Source organism: Anser brachyrhynchus (genome assembly GCF_964034855.1).
Source record: "Anser brachyrhynchus genome assembly, chromosome: 6".
Taxonomy (NCBI): domain Eukaryota; kingdom Metazoa; phylum Chordata; class Aves; order Anseriformes; family Anatidae; genus Anser; species Anser brachyrhynchus.
In genome coordinates this window covers 43,935,874-43,951,655 of record NC_137700.1, presented here as the reverse complement: position 1 = coordinate 43,951,655, position 15,782 = coordinate 43,935,874, and the positions used below count along the sequence as shown (strand labels likewise).

Below are 15,782 nucleotides of genomic sequence, written 5' to 3'. Positions count from 1 at the left end.
TGCCTGCATGTAAAACACTGAGCTGGTCAATTAGCTGTCCAGGGGAATGTACCTGATAATTAAATTACCAAAGCTGTCAGACCACTAACACATCGCGCTGCACTTCACCAGCTACCCAGAAAAATTAAGTCTGATTCCTCAGTTAAGCAGAGCTTTAAAGAAAATAAAATGTGGCATAATATTAATTATGTGAGCATGAATAGCTCTGCAGCACAAAGCCTGTGTGAATGGGGAATTTTGTTTTATAATGCTTTTTTCATCTGGCAGAAGACACGTCTATTTACAAATTAGTTCTTAATCCATCAATAAGGAAAATAAATTAAGACAAAAAAAAAAAAGAGTATCTGCTCTGAAACTTCCTGATATTTGTTCCTTTGCCTCATCTTATATTGCCTATTCAAAAACCTGAGCTTGGAACATGAAAGCTTATCCCATGGAGACTGCAACCAAACAGCAAGGAGTTTTCAAACATGGTTTAAAAAAAAAAAAAAGTGAGGTTTTATTTTCCTTAGACCATTTCCTTATGCCACCTATAGAGTAAAGGTCCTAAAATCCTTTTAGCAAGGTAAATATTCTATGTTGGAAAAAGTCCCATGACTACATCCATTCTGTTACCATAGGCATCTGCTCCGTACCAGTGCCAAAGCCAGCCTCCAGCATACTGGAGTGATCCTTTATCACCAGCAGCAAGCCCACATCTCAGAGAAAGGAGAAGAGGTTTAAGTTATGCCTCTTGGACTTTAGGGACTGGTCACATTTTGTTTGGCATACAGAAGTATACAGGAGGAGACAGCCTAGCAAAAAGAGTCCGGACACGCTGTGTAATACTGAAGCACAGGCTTCACTTATGGAAGCACTTGTTCCAGATATACAGACAGTATTTGTCTGCTCGTGTTGTAGGGACAAATGAGAGAAGTTACCAAACTGCTACTTTACAAAGTATATGTCCCAGCATTTATGAATAGCTCTACTCACAGAAAGCAAGGGGTTCTGCTTCATTAACACTTCAATAGTTAAAGATTAAAATAATTCTCCCCATTTAGGTATACTGGGCTACTAATTGCAGATCTGTATAATGAAATTCATTACACATATAAGTCCTAGATGTTGGAAAAGTGAACAGAAACTCCCAAAAGCAAAGAAAAAAAAATATTTGAGACTTCAGTTAATTAGCAAGGTCAAATTCTGTATATGGCCTTGTTGATATTACTTCAACATAATGAATTTTGACATCAAAATGTGTTAATTTTCTAACCTAAAAACACAAGGTACCCAACATAAATAATTAACTAAAACAAGGTTCATTAGAAACGCATCCCCAAAAGAAGGAACCCTGAGAATCAGGAAAAGCATGCACAGAATGCAAAAAATAGTTTGTTTTAATTACGTGCCTCCCTTTAACTGAAAAATACTTTGATTAAACTTTCATTAAAGTGGAATTTGATAAAGTTATCAAAATGTAGCACATGATTCAAGAACGGGTGCATGGTGGATAAATATTTTTGGATCTGCTCAGCACTAGGACCAAGCTGTGTTGCACTCTGCTTTCAGGAGCAAGGCTTGCCCACCTGAACCGTCCTTGGGTCTGCACGCAGAGCCCGTACCGCCAGCACCAAGCACAGCAGGGGCGCTCCCCTCGTGGTGCAGGCAAAACGGGGAGCGGGGGAGCCGTAAGCCCCGCTCTGTGCTGTGGGATGGGGCTGGACGCGGGGCTGAGCAGGCAAGGAGGGAGAACCTCCCACCACCCCCGATGAGCAGCTCTCCTTACACACCTGAGAAGCAACCACTAATGACAAGGTTGCACGATCAAAGCTTCCAGTGACAAATTGCCAAAGCAATTTGTAATCATTAAGCAGATCTTTCATCTCACAGGCAAGGCAAACATTACTGTGCATCTTCAGCAAAGAGTTAAATTTGAGTAGAAAAGAGAAATGAAATTTTCAATTGTTACGCAAATGATTTGTATCACCTGAAACAAAGTCTGGCTTCCTAACCTTCTACCTTAAAAAGGAAGCCACAGAAACTTACACCTTGCTTGTAATTGTTTCTGCCCTAACATTAGCATTATTGCATTTAGCAAGAGAAGTCACTCTTTGAAATATCAGCATCAATCCAGAGACCAGTTTATGAGAAGCAATTACTTTAGGTTATTGATTTGAAGCTTCAAGGGAGATGTATCTAGTTTGTTTTTAGATTAAAAAAGAGAAAGAATTATGTTAGAGATAGCATTTCATTCTAATGCTAGAGAAGTTGTTGGAGGGGTTTTCTGCTACTGCCTTGTATAGAAGAGTAAATAGCAGAAACATGCAGACCCCGAGGTGCGTGCGCACAACTCTCCAAACAGCGCCGTGCAGACACGCGATGGGAAGCCTAAGGCTCCCCCTGACCTAGAAACAGCTTGAATTTGCATACATAGCTAATGAAAAACAATGCGAAAGTGTTAGCAGTAGCACCCACCCTTTATATAAAACTTCATGTTGACAAAGCATTAACTCAAGATGAAAAGTGGCAGAAAGCTTTACGGGGAATTGAGATGTTATCTTCAGCCGCGGTGCTGTTAAGAGCAAAACAAAGTACCTTAATCCACAAACCCGTGGTCTTTCTTACAGTCTGTCAGATCAGAGAATCCAGAGTTTTCCGAGCACAGATCCTCACGAGAAATCCTCCCCCAGGAGAGGGGAGCAAGGTGTGGTGGGAGAAGACGAGCCCAGAGCCTGACCCACCGCACCCCAAACCCTGCCCAGTGCTGGCCAGCGCACCCGAGCAGACTGTGTTCTGCCAAGAACTCCTTGTCTCTCTTATCAGCTCAGTCTATCCATGCGTTACCTTAAACTGGGGAAAAACAGCTTTCTTTGCAGTTGCTACCCCCACAGATAGCTTTGTAATGGTGCAGTTACCCTGCAGACCCCTCTACCTGACCCATAAGACTGTAAGGCCAACACTGACTTGCTGTCTTTTTGTAAGACACAAACAAAATTCAGATCTCAGCAGTTCACAAATTCAAAGCAGAAATGGGGAAATTCTTTTCTTTTGGAGAAACTGTTGTCCAAAATGATCTCCAGATCAGTGGTACCTGAAGAAGGTGGGTGAAGGTGTCCCTCCTCCCTATGCAGAAGAGACCAGCAATGCTTGCAGTGGTGTGACAAAGTGTTTTAACCTGCTCAAGAGTCGTGGGACAGTCTCACTTGCTCCTGATGGGCATTTAAGTGCAGATGCTTATTTGGCAAGGATTCTTCAGCAGCAAGACATGAACACTTTAACTGCAACTATCACGTTTGCTGAACTTTCAACAATACAAGCAAAAAAGCTGAGTTTTGGAATCAGGGCTGCTGTGGGAGGGCTGCACCCAAATCAATTTGCCGTGTAGCTAAAGCTAGTCTTGAAATAACTTCCCAACTTACTATGTTCTGTCAGAAATTATTTTCACCTATGAAGAACCACAAAGTCAAAGGAAGGTCTGTTCTTAAAAGCCAGGAGGAGCTACGGGAGGCGAGCTGCAGAGCTACAAGCACCTCTGTGCAGCGCAGGAGGAGCTCACAATCCTGCGCCCCCCCATGCCAGGGGAGCTGATGCCATGGAGCAGCCCCTGCCTGACAGCAGCTCGGACACCCAAAAACCCCTTCGAGCACCTGTATCCGTTTGGTCCACGTGGACTGTTACCCTTGCAGCAGATCACGCAGCCTGCCTTGCAGTAGGTCATGTGCTATGACATGAATTATGGTCTAAACGTAGCTTACTTTTGAAAATAACTAACTTACACCTAGGACTTGACAGGATGGCTGGCACGCTCCAGCACCATTTCAGCTGTGGGCAGCAGAGAAATCTGGTTTCTTTAGATTATGCTCCATGCTTGAATATGTTCAACTGCTTTAGAATAATGTTGGACAAATACAAAAACAGTTTCAAAACACTGAGATTTCAGGTTAGGTTAGAAGCTATGAAATCATTAATTTCATAGTAGAAATATACACTTTTTTATTTAGGCAAAAATAAAAAAAATGATTAGCCTGCTTAATAGGCAATCTTCTAATATAAATTAAATTGTAGACCAGATTTGCAATGTTCCTGGTACAGCTGTGTTTGTAGCAATGCTTCTTCTAACAGTCAAATACGAGGGTCAACAATCAGAAAATGGGTTTAAAATTTAATTGCCTCGGAAAGCAGAACGAAGTAAATTGCTAAGGTTAATGCTGGCTTTTAATGAATTATCATCAGCTTTGGAGCACCCACCTTTTGCAGCGAGGGTGAGAGCACGAGCTGTTCAGCTGCGTGAGGACATGGAGAGCAGGACGGAGATGTCAGCGCGGTTCTGCAGCCACTGCACCACGGGGGGAAACACATTGCCCGAACCAGACTGCTGCGGTACAGGAACAAACCTGCAGTAACGATGGAAGAGAAGTCAACCCACTGGAAAAATCAATGCTAAAAACGTGGGATGGGAAAAAGAAAGAGGAAATAAGAGCAAATAAGGATCAGAACAAAACTCTGTATATGTGGGAATTTTCTATTTGTAAGTACAATCTTTTTTTCCTGCAAGATTTCTGTGTATAAATACCTATAGAAAACCTGCCTTCCACGAACCACACCACGTGCGTTTCAGAATTTTAGCAGTTTTCTCAAAGCTTTCTGCTATGCTTTGTACCAGCTCGCTTCCTGCTGATGCTGGCGGTACAGCAGGACTCTTCCTACCCCGGGCCCGAGCTCTGGACACTGCTGGCCACCAGGCACCATGCACCGGTCCCCAGCCACCACGGGAAGAGCCCAGCCCATGCTGGCAGTGCCTGCCCCAGGCAAGCCCCCAGACACTCCCCTGCTCGGGAACCTCCAGCCCCAGAGACTGAAAAAAATGGCCAGTGCAGGGTTTGCCTGCACTTATTTAACATTTCCCCAGCCGCTGCCAATTTCCATGAGACATCACACGACGTAGCTGATGTAAACCACGGTAACCAGGTGTGACAACTAACAACATGGTATTAAATGATGTAACAGCTCTGGGAACTGCAAAACCCCAAAACCAACAGACAGCACTGCTTGCTAGATCCCATGGCTAAGAGAAGTGTAGTGCTCTCCCTAACTCATGTAGTATTTATATGCTGGATGGCAAAATAAATATTGCAACAAATGATTTTTTTTTTCCTACACTTTGTTCTCTCTGCCATACCTGCAGGTTTTATTTCTTCTTCTTCAAGAAATCTATAAGACTCTGCTCAAATGAGCAATTAGACTTATCTCTCTTGCCCCATTTAAGATCACACTATGATTGTTCTCACTGTGAAACAGTTTGACTACATAAAACTTTACAGCCAGGTGGATTTGTTTAGTTTATAACATAAAAATATGCATATTACGGGGAGGAGGAGACCACACTAAGAACGTGAAATCACTACATGTTTTTTCACACTTTTCCCTGGAATTGTTCCCATTCTCTAAAAGGAAACAAGTCTTGCCATCTGTCTGCAAAATCCTCTTCTTCTCAACCTGTGATGTTCCAAAGCCACTGCCTTTGCTACTGGTGTACATAAACCTCAAATTGCTACAGAAGGTGCAAGTACCAAAATAAAATGAATTAAGGCAGGAAAGGTCCCTGTAGGTATCAGGCCACCTCCGAAACTGCTCTAACCTGCCCATTACCTACCTGCTTCCAGACCAGCAGTGGCACCGATGAGCAAATGACACTCCCTATGGCCCCAAAACCTTTCCTGGTTTTATTTGTTGTCCCAGAACAGCCCCTGTGCTTTTACGATGGAGGAAATGAAGCTCCCCTGGCAGTGCAGGTCTCCCCGTGCAGAGCTGTGCCCCCGGAGGACAGGAAAAAGCCCCGGAGGCTGCTTTGGAAAGCATCCCAGCCCACCTGGGAAAACAGATCTGCTTTATTTGAGACGAGGGATGGCTGTAGCTAATGAACAGTCTGGGCAATGTGCTTTGGGTTAATTAACCTGCTTGTTGGCTGTGCTGTAACCACAGTGAGCTGCTTCCTAGACAAGCGGCTAGATGTAACAGAACACACAGCTATGCTGATCCAGGAAACGTTAATACTAGAAGATGCACCAAGGAGCGCAGTGCCAGCCCCGACCGGTGCAGGCAGGATGCACCCAGGGATGCCCAGGAATGCCTGCAGCTGCTGGGACTGCCTTCACGGTGAGGGGGGACAGCACCCAGGGCTGACATCGTGTCTGCCTTCGGAAAGCAGTCAAAGAACGAGGGTGCAGCGTTTTTCTCTGGTTACCAAGGTCACTCTCTGATAGAAAATTACGTGAATTTAATTTTCTGCAGCAGCTGCGGTGAGGGCTCCTCCTGTAGCTGGGCTCCCTGGCAGGAAGCAGTGCTGAGCAGGACGCGTCTCTGCCCAGCGGGGCTGGTGTGCTGCGCCTCGGTGACCCCTCCACAAAGCACTGTTCTTGTCTCTGGGGCTGCAGAAACAAGAAACAAACAAACAAACAAAAAACAATTATTCTATTATTGTCTGTCACATTTCTTCAGTGACAGGCAGGCTTCTGTACGGAGCACTTTTCCTGCCTTCTTTTTCTCATTCCCATCCTCCCAGTCTGACATCTGCCTTTGTCTGCCCTGCCCCTCAAACTGAGAAATACACAAAATTCATAACTACAGCTATCTCTGGCCCCAGAAAGAGCCTTTATTCCTTTTACAACCCGGATTACTTTGAGGTGTTGCTTTCATCGCTTTATTTTTTACGCCGTGAAAACAGAGGGCAGAAGTTACTCGAGGCTGAGCTACATGCAGCCTGGGCAGAGAAGTGCCTTCGGGCCGAGGAACCCTTACTTTCGGGAGCTAGCAAGTGTTACCAAGGCCGGGGGAGAAGCCTGCTCATGGGTACAGCTAAGGAAGCGAGCCCCTGGTGCACACTTAGCTGCGAAGGCCGGAGCCCCTGCTCCACAGCCCTAAAATGGGATTCTCCATTTAAAACCAGCCAAAACCCACTGTTCTTCATCAACTGTCACCCAGACTTCTCTACCCCCCAAAAACCCACGTTTCTGAGCACTGATAATCAATTTACTGTGACAACAAAAGGGAAAACATGCTGAAAAGACCTACAGCTCTTCTTCACGGAAACCTTACACATCATAATGGCATGGTTTCATCTGTTGTATTATAGAAATCTGCTTGCAATTATAAGACTTATTTCATATTTTAATGTAATTATGTTTGGCCTTTGCTCTAATAAATCCTTGAACCAGAACTGGAAGATAAGAAATTCAAATACCCTGAGCCTGCTAAAGATAAAATGCTGAAAGAAAGGTGATGTTGCTTAAATAGCTTTGCTTAAAAATCAATACAGAATACATTCATAAATTAACAATCACTCTAGACTAAAACATTTATTGCTGGAGGAACACTGCATAATTAAACTATGGGAATGAATAACAAATTAAAATTTAATTTTAATTTTTGGGTTCCTTTCTAAGCCTGTAGTAAAAAAGAAAAAAAATCCTTTGCTACATCTGAATTTATTTCTACTGGAGAAAATTACGTGCAGTAGTTGGTCATGGCTCCCCAAACCGTTCTACAAAGGTCAAGCTCCAGTGATTTTAAATGGAGTTGTGGCAACCTTTGGAAACATATAGGGTAAGTTTGGGGTAACTGGCATAGTCTGAGAGAGAGAAAGAAAAAAAAAAAGTGAAATGTTGCATTTATAATTAAAAAAAGGAAAATTCAGATTAGTTGAAGCATTTAAACCCCATTTGACCTTGACTGCCCCGTGTGAATCACTGCACTGAGAGGAGCTGTGCGTTGCCAGCCAGCCCCGGGTCCCGCAGGCATCCCGTGGCGGCACCACCCCACAGCAGCCAAGGCCACATCAGCATGCCGGCCTCTTAAGCTGCGTTGTGCTCAGTCTGCACCAAATATCACTTGTTTTCTTGAGACGGCGAGAGAACCGTCTCAAAATACTCAAGTTGTTGTTTTTTTTTCACCTTAGTTTTTCTAGGGAGGTTTTTCTCATGTTATAATCACATGTTCACGCACAGAGTTGTTTCACACTAGAGGAAGAAGCAATGGAAATGCAGTTGGGATGGTTATTGTTTGCTCCTCAGAAATGGGAAAGGGATATAAACCTGCGGGAGCACAGTACAGGATCTAATTCTTTTTTCTTTTCTCATTTCACGTTCCATTTTACCTCCCTTGGTCAAAATCATCTCTCTCTGTTCAGCATGAGGTGTCACTGATTAATCTAGTGGATAGAGAGTGTTAGGAGGAAGAATAATTACAACAGGCAAATATGATATGTTGGCTACACCGCTTACATCGTGTGGGCACCTTTGGCCTTACAGCTGCAGCCCGAACAGCGGCAATTGCTGCTTTTCCAGGTAAAACATGCTTTGTGTTAAATGAGGCAGGGGATGGCGTAGGGTGGGGTGGAAAGGACAATTAACTTCTATAAATAATCAGAGAATTTCTTATAAATGTGCTGGCTATTCTGCAGATTTTCCTGGATGTATTATAACCAAAGCACCTCCTGTTCAAACACCAGTCTCTTCAGATATACCTATTATCAGTCACTCAGTGATGAGGTGAACACTGAATAGTTACACAGAGGTAAATCTGAAGAAATTAATTCCATTCGCAGAGCTGCCAGAGAACTACAATCCAGGGTTTCAGTATTTTAAGACACATATGGTAGTTATGCACTCCCCGTGGAAAAGGAGATACGTGATTTAGATGTTTTGGGAGGGACTGATCCGGATGCATAAAAATGGAAGTAGCACTTTTAGGTTTTGGAAGATATCAGTAAAGGACAAAAATGTCTATATTGTGAAGGTCACATTTGAGAACATCATTAGCAGATCACTTGACCTTTACAGCATGGGTCAATGCTTACAAATACCACTTCATCAGAGAAATTAAATGCAACAAAGAAAGCGGGCCCTTTTCCTGAAACTTTTTGGTGTGTGGAGGGGAGGAAAGGTTCAGTGATCGTCTTCTTCAGCAGATGCAGCAGGGTTACACAGGTTATCTTTGGGCTGCTCTCTTCATGAGAAATGTTGACTCTCAGTGAGGGAAGGATCTTTGGAAATGTCTTTCTTAAAATGCGAGGAGGAAGCTCATCAGTACGCTTGGAGGAGTCTGATGAAATAGACAAGGAGCACCCATATTTGTACAGTCCTCTCTCACGGGGTTAACGATGACAGGCCAGAGAATGTTTTTTGTGCATCCTAAAAACATCCCAACAAGTAGAGTCTCCCCAGCCGTCTGCTCTACCCAACATGACAGAAAATAAGAGAAATATTTAGCAGAAAATAAGACATATCAAAGCCCTGTTCCTACTCCCCCCCTGAGTAACCACCTATAGCCACTGCTGCACACACACTTTCTGATGATGGTCAGACCCAACATGGCTGTTTTGTTCTTACTTATCCCCATGGAGGCACTGCACCCACGTGAATCCTTGTGGTACTTTCGCACTTATTAAATTAGATGAGATTTTCAAAGATTCATAGATTTTAGAGCCAGAAGAGACCATTATGGTCTATTCAAACTCATGCATCACGCAGGCTATAAGTTTCATCAAGTGATTCCTGTATGAAGACTATAATTTATAACAGAGTAAGAACATATTTTAAAGAAAGAAATCGAAGTTCTCTATAAAAAGGTCAGTTACTTCATGTAGGATGAATGACAGATGGGACCCAACAGCATAAACACGCACAGCACTTTTTTGATACCAAAATACATTTTTCCTTACACATTAATTTTGCCCATTGTAAGATTAAAAGCATAGTGCAAATACAGTCCTGGAGAAGGAATTCCACCTGTAAATACCCCATCATTTCTTTTCCCCTAATGCATGCTAGAAAGAACACTACATGGAAAGGCAAAACATAGTTGCTACTGAGCATTAACAAAACAGCTAACCAGCGAGGCTGTTCATCTAGATAATTCTTTTCTTTTAATGCAGAGCGTTGCTTGATATTTTACAGGCACTTAGCCAAATAAGCAACATACTCTCTTCATGCACAGGAGAAGGAACATATTTTATCCGTAAGGATTTACAGCTTCTGAAAACAAATGGCACCCTGGGCCACACTAACCAGTGCATGCTGAAATGAACAGCATTATAGTACGGAGATGATGTGCAAAGACATGGGAGGCTCATCACTGCAGTTCTCAAATATTAATGTAAGAAGTCCAAAGAAAAACGTTGACAATAGAAGCCTTCGTGAAAGGGCCCTGAGAAATGAAAGCAGAAGGTAGTCCCTACCCGGGTGACATGCAGGTAGCAGGAACATCCAGCGATACCACTTTGGGTGTTCTAGATACATGATTAAGGTATTATTTGGAATATGAGGAGCCTCGATTCTCTAAAAGCCTCTGGCAAAATAGGGAGATGGACTCAAAAATATCTAAATTAGACACTCCAAAAGAGATTAAGAACCCCTTTCATTTTTTGTCTCAGATGTGAAATGGCATATTTTTTTTTTAGGGACAAAGGCGGTCTTTCAAAAGGTCTCTATTATACAGTGGGACTCATCACAAGATATCTGTCATTACTTATTTAGATTGCACTAAGGCTGAGTAGGCTTTTAGCACTTATCCTTCCATAAGAAAAATACAGCAATTCTTGGGGAACATTTCTTGGAACAGGAGCAGAAAGAGAGAGGAAAAAAAAAAAAAAGGAAGAAAAAAAAGAAAAAAAAAGAAAGAAACAAAAAAAGGTGAAATGCATTTTCTTCTCTATTCCTCTACCAGGGGCCAAATGCAATTTCTGAACTCTCAGATGACAGGACATCCCTGAAACCCACGGGTAAGCTCTCCTTCCCGAGAGGTCTGTGGGAGACTCGCAGTGGGACTGACAGCATCCCTAGGGGGTCCCTGCGAAATGCAGCAGCAAAGGCTCATTCATGTCTACAGCCAGCAGAGCCAGCACCCCAAAGGCAACACACGCAGCATTTGGCTGGGCTTTCATTAGAGGGGATGCTCTTCCCCAGCACTGCCAATCACGCCACAGCCACCTGAAGGCCAGCCACACGGAAACAGTGAGAGCCCAACACCGTCCACAAGTCTGACAGCCATCAAAGCTCCCGGCTGGGCAAAAAAAAAGGTGCCTGACTTGAAAGGAACTCAATATCTGAATTCTTAAAGAAAACATGCATCTTGCAAGTGACTACCATAGTCATGGTGCATCAGTAAAACCAGCCACACTTCAGATACCTTCCACATTGCTGCTTATTTGCATCACTTGCATAGTTTATATGGATGCATGTCTAATAAGATGAAGAGTCATCGGGGCACATTTGTCTCACCATTTCGTAACGTGTCCTAGACTTTTGGCAACTGACATGGCTACTGCTAAAGGAAAATTTACCAAAGCAAGCAGTGATTTTCCATAGCATGAGTGGACATTTTTCACATAAAGGCTGCTACCATTTGCAGTTCCTACCACATGTTTTCTGCATGTCTTTCATAATATCCATACTTACACTGGAAGTGAAACAAATCTTTTGTAAGGCAAATATTCTTTGTGCTGCCTATTCCCTTTAAAAGGGACTTACTGGTCAGTAGACTAAAGAGAAAGATTACTTCTGAGCTCTTTTAGGAACTTTTTTTTTTTTTTTCACCCCAAAGAAAAGAAATAGGGCAGAAAGAAATTTCAGACTCAGAAGATATCTTGACTCATAGGCTATTAAAATTTAAGTGGCAAATGTATCATACCACTGACTGTCCCCAGACACTGCTAATCAGCTCCCTGGTGACACACTGCTACAGGAAATCTTCAAGAGCAATTCTGCATCTTCCTATTCTCAGCCACAGCCCACTTCTCCAGCCCACTTCACAATGTGTTCATATTGTTTTTCATATGCACTGTGAAACACTGTGGTAAAAAAACTGCTATCTGATTTTCTCCTAAGACAACTATCCAGTGAGAAAACAAAGTGAAACACACAAAAGAAAAGCCAACACAGCCAGAAGCGCAACACGTTGCAGGACAGGACTGAAACCCTGGAGACTTGGATGCCCTTATCCTGCTCTCAGCAACTTAAATAAATCACTGCACTTCCATTCTCCCTACCAGGTAAGTGGAAGAGATGATGATGATGACTGCTCCATAAAATCCTTTGAGATATTCTGTTATTATAAAAATAAAAATAAAAAAGTGGAAGTATTTGCTTGCTTATATTATTATACTATTTTCTACCACTATTCTTATCATAAATTTCCTCAAATGGTGAATTGAAGACAGTTGGTAAGTTAGCAAACATGCAGTTCAGTGGTCTTGCTGGACCTAAACAAATCTGTGCAGAAATCAGCAATATTCTACACGTTTGAGGTACAAGAACTTCAGAAAAAGGTTCCCAGTTCTATGTACTGGTGCAAAAGTTGTAAGGTGTGGATCACTACAGAAAAGATATCTTGGTCACAAGAGGACCTCTTCATGGAGGGTGGCTGAAGGGAGGGAGCATCAGCATCTCTTATGAAGTCACATCTTCCTGACAATGTCCCATCTCATACAGGAAGCACTCAGTTTGAAATTACTCTCCTAAAATTCATGTGTCTTCAAACAGAATAACGGTGCCAACATAAACTGGAAAAAAATACAAAAAAAATTCCAAATGCATGAGAATGGAAAGTTAATGCCATGCTTTACAAAAAAAAAAATCTTTTATCATAAACTGGCTGGCTGCATTTTCATGGCTACAAATACAGTTTGTTCAATTGAACTGACATGGGAGTTTTTATAGAGATAATAGAAGGAACTTCCAGGAAAAATAAGAGAGAGGGAGAGATTCTTGCCAGAATCAATCATAAAGTCTTAAAGAGAATATGAGAAAAGCCAAGCAAGGGTGCCCAACAATTCAGAAGTTTGAGAGGATACAGAAAAACATAATTGAGTTATGACTTAAAAGACCAGTGAACAATCAAGAAGTTATGTAGAAACAGGCACTGAAATATTAAAATAGTGAAATCTGAAATAACAGCTAAGAAAGTAACTCAATAAAGACAACACAATTGAAAAGTTATCACAATGGCAGATTTGAAGATTTTATGAATGAGTGCGGTATATCTGAATAGCTGTATTTTTGCAGAAATATTTTAATTCGAAGAAACAAAAAGTGCAAAAAAGAATAAGGCTGGCAGTGAGATAACAAGGAGATTGTTATGGATTTCAATAGAGTATTGTTAGCATGCGAATGGAAGATGTACCCAATGTGAAGTAGCTTTAAGTATGAAGAGGAAAAATGAAAGGACAAGTCAAGTCATAAGTCATTTGGGGAATTAGTGAACTACCGTAAGTGTAACAGTTCACCGTTACTTTAGAAGAGAAAAAAAAATATAATTTATGTGAAAATTTACAGGAATGGAAAAATAGAAGATTTTTATAGAGGATACACGGTTCCTTCTTCCTAGGTGATGCTGCCCTGCTGAGTGTTTCCTGGCATGCGCTGTGCTTACCATGCTTTGCAGTCTTCGGTATTTTGTCTTCCTTTGTGGGGTTTGCCCTGGAGGGAGTTTCCACCCGTTGATCGCTGGTGGGACGGTTTGAGCAGGGTCTGCACGTGAACCAGCTCTGCAAGCAGAAAGGCTTTGTGTCTGTCGTGGCTTACTGCAGCGCAGTAAAACAGTTGCTGGAGCATGGCACAAAGTTAGACATTATGAGGAGCCCGAGCAGATTGGCTTGGGGGGGGTAGTCAGAAGACACAAATGTACAAACACTTCATGTCAGGCCCATCACATTTGCTCAGAAACTTTGAATACTGACAGGAGAATTACGGAGACACACCTCACGTGCAGGTGTGGCCTGAGCTCCATCGCACAGGGGAAAGCCACCACCACACCACACTAAGGCATTTCCGTGCTCCTTGCCATTTTCGGAGGCTCTCTAGAGCCAGACAGAGATGCTGCTGGACAGACACACAAGGTGGGAGGCATCCGAAGTTCAGCGGAGTGCCAGCACCATGCACAACTGAATGCGAACACTTGCTTTCTCGTGTGAAACTGTACAAAACTTCTCGGGCAATTTGCTCTCCTATGGAGTACCCTGGTGAGGAACACTGCTTTCTGCGTGTTGAGCACTTGAGTAGAAGAACTATTTTTTCTTGTGTGATTAATGAAGCTTCACATGCACAGAATGACCTATTGCATGTTTCACTGGCGTAACAGCATAGATGTGTGGAAAGGCAACACATAACTAAGTTCACTAAATAGTACCGTGTTTAGATGCCAAATTCCCAGGAACGCCAGCAACATCTCAGACCGACACCTCCCTCCTCTCTCAAGGGAAGCCGATCTGATACAGTCATAAACGTTCATCTGCTGACTTGGTACGAGCACAACCTCACCGTGTTTGGCGGAGGATCCTCGGGAGCTAGATGTAGGACTGGCTGCAGCTGTTGGGATGTATTTTCACAGCGTTTGGAGCCAATATTTAAAATATGCTTGTATCTGGGCTTGCTTGGGCGCTGCCACTGGCAGAGAAGCAGCACCAGCGCCTGATGTGGTGTCAAGCCACGCACGAGCAGCAGCAGCGCTCATCTCTTCGGGCAGCATGCGCGTCCCCTGCTAGAACAGGGCTTTGTCTCACCAGTAATCCCTCACGATCGGAGCCACAGCTCTGGGGCTTTCCACAGCCTCATCTCCAGCCGCCAGCTGAAACAGCACATCCCAGGCTGACGTCCTGTACACGCTCAGCTCCTGCCCACAGACCACGACTGCTCCACCTGGGACCCGAAAAGATCCCTGAGCCTGACAAGAGCCGTTCCCTGCATCTGCTGGAGAACTTGAGGAAGCAACCTTCGTTCTTTTCTTTAGCACACCTCAGATGTCAAATGCTGTACAATGAGCCCCGAACGACACACGTGCTCCAGCGACGCACATCCTAGCCATGCCTGGCCAGCCCCGCGTGTCAGCAGGAGCAGGGGCCGCGGGTGCCCGCTGGGCTGCCCTCCTGCAGCACGCAGCTCCCTGGCCTGCAGGGATTTTAAGCAACTGTAATCATGCAATGGCTACGCAGTGCTTCTCACAGTGGCTGTCTGCAAAAGCACAAATTGATTTTAAGAAGGCCCTTCTGATTTTTATCCTGACAGCACGGGTCGTGCATCTTTCCTGGGTTGCCATCTGGTACATTTTTGCTTCCCACAAGAGCTGGGGCATAGGAATCACACTTTTTTTCCTGCAGCAGTGCCTGGATAGGAAGCTGGCCACCCTCTCCTGACATCTGTCCCAGCAAACCACATTTCTGCTTGTTCCTTTGTACTTATGCCAACTGCAAGCTGCAGCACGGGACGTCAGAGCACGCTGGTCCCATGTAGTCAGCAGGGATTGTTTCCCTTTTCTCCTGCAGGTATTAGCATCGATCCTTTTGTCCTATAAAGTCTCAGATTAAAATGTTAATTAATTATAGCATACCTTCTCACATATGTACTGCTCGCATTTGGCCTGTTATACGTAACTTTGATTTTTAAAAAGTTGAAATTCGTTTCAGCTAGCAAGTCAAGGCAGCAAGGTGGCTTTCACCTAGAAAATTCACGTGAATTTGGCTAAGAGATACACAGCTCAAATATATATATATATTACGACCACGAAACACATCATAGACACAACATAAATGATGCATCAGTCCTGCCTCAGATAGAAGGGAGTTGTATACACAAAACATCTCTGTTGTCCGGTTTTGTTTTACAACAAAAGTATATGAGCATATGAAAAGTATAAAAAGAGTATATGAAAGGCTGTTAAAATAGAAAATATTTGATTAATCAAGAAAAAGCTAGTCGGCTGGGATGAACTGTAGTGATATGCTCAAAGAATCACGTTTTCCAGGCAAGCAC

The 15,782-nt window shown here is 43.3% G+C and overlaps 1 long non-coding RNA gene across 6 annotated transcripts in view; it reads right to left on the bottom strand.

Annotated features, from left to right (window-relative positions):
- The window catches only part of LOC308197353, a 55,417-nt gene that overhangs the window by 12,788 nt on the left and 26,847 nt on the right, over positions 1-15,782 (bottom strand). For 5 of the 6 annotated variants that reach the window (XR_013952848.1, XR_013952849.1, XR_013952850.1 and 2 more), the window contains 2 exons: positions 5,636-6,410; positions 4,231-4,376 (listed from right to left, as the gene is read on the bottom strand). This is a non-coding gene — a long non-coding RNA (uncharacterized lncRNA). Of the gene's footprint in view, positions 1-4,230; positions 4,377-4,555; positions 5,510-5,635; positions 6,411-15,782 lie in introns of those variants that run through there. The other variant, XR_013952853.1, reaches the window with a different exon arrangement.